At 44.3% G+C, this 1,231-nt stretch overlaps 1 non-coding gene across 1 annotated transcript; it reads right to left on the bottom strand.

Annotated features, from left to right (window-relative positions):
• Nucleotides 1-867: 867 nt before the first annotated feature.
• TRNAW-CCA (transfer RNA tryptophan (anticodon CCA)) lies at nucleotides 868-939 on the bottom strand. The gene has a single exon. It is a non-coding gene; the product is annotated as a tRNA-Trp (tRNA).
• Between the last annotated feature and the right edge of the window lie 292 nt (nucleotides 940-1,231).

Below are 1,231 nucleotides of genomic sequence, written 5' to 3'. Positions count from 1 at the left end.
GGAAGGGGAAAATAAGAGATGAGCATGAGACCAGGGTAGCTCACTATTGTGGCAGGTCAAACATTATGCAATCCAGAAAAATAATTAAGGAAAACCTGCAAGATTCTCTAATGCCAATAATAATTTCTGTAGGCACACCAAAGGCAGAAAGCCAGAGAGAAAAAATTTGGCAATGGTTGTGTAAGGCTACACTTGGGAATGAAAGAGAGAGAGACCAAGAAGTAGAAATGAATTCTTTGCTTGGGGGTTTTCTGAGGAAGACATTAAAGGAATCTCTGATCCCAAATTTTCTCTTAACAAAGACAGACCAAATATACTAGATCAAACGTCAAGAAATGCTAGGTATATTCTGTACATAATTGAAAAACTAGATGAAGACAAATAAACTGGACTAAGATCATCCATCTTAGGTTTTTTCCTCAGTAAAAATGTGTTTGCTCCACCTACTCTTAGATCCATTGTCTAACATGGCAGCTATTTATAAGTGTCTGCCCTGGACCTGGTTCCACCCAGGTGAGAAGAACATGATGGCAGCTGGTCATCTGCTGAGCCACCCCAGTGAGACCCTGCTTGCATCCCAGGAGAGACTCTGCTGTGTGTTCTGTTCTATCTCCTCCATGGCATCCATGCTGCAAGGTGCATGCTCTCTTCCCATGTGCACAGTCCCTGACCCTTCAGACCTTAGAATCCTCTCTCACTCTGCTCTATATAAATGTGTGTAAGAAAGTGAAAGAAAGAAAGTGAAGTTGCTCAGTCATGTCCGACTCTTAGCGACCCCATAGACTGCAGCCCACCAGGTTCCTCCGTCCATGGGATTCTCCAGGCAAGAGTACTGGAGTGGGTTGTCATTTCCTTCTCCAGGGGATCTTCCCAACCCAGGGATTGAACCCGGGTCTCCTGCATTGGAGGCAGATGCTTTAACCTCTGAGCCACCAGGGAAACCCAATAATACTCTAGACCTACTGAATATCTGGCTCCTGACTTTGTTTGCCCAGGTCCTGGCACTTGGCAAGGGTTATGTTTCTCTTTCCCTGTGCTGTGGTCACAGCATCTCTCACATACCCTGGACCCTTTGTTGCTAATGACCTGTCAAGAGAGTTTTAACGATAACCCTGTAAGTGAGACATCAAAAAAGACACAGATGTATAGAACAGTCTTTTGGACTTTGTGGGAGAGGGAGAGGGTGGGATGATTTGGGAGAATAGCATTGAAACATGTATAATATCATATA

The sequence above is a fragment of the Bos javanicus genome, chromosome 1 (assembly GCF_032452875.1).
Source record: "Bos javanicus breed banteng chromosome 1, ARS-OSU_banteng_1.0, whole genome shotgun sequence".
Lineage (NCBI taxonomy): Eukaryota > Metazoa > Chordata > Mammalia > Artiodactyla > Bovidae > Bos > Bos javanicus.
This window is presented reverse-complemented; position numbering and strand designations above follow the sequence as displayed.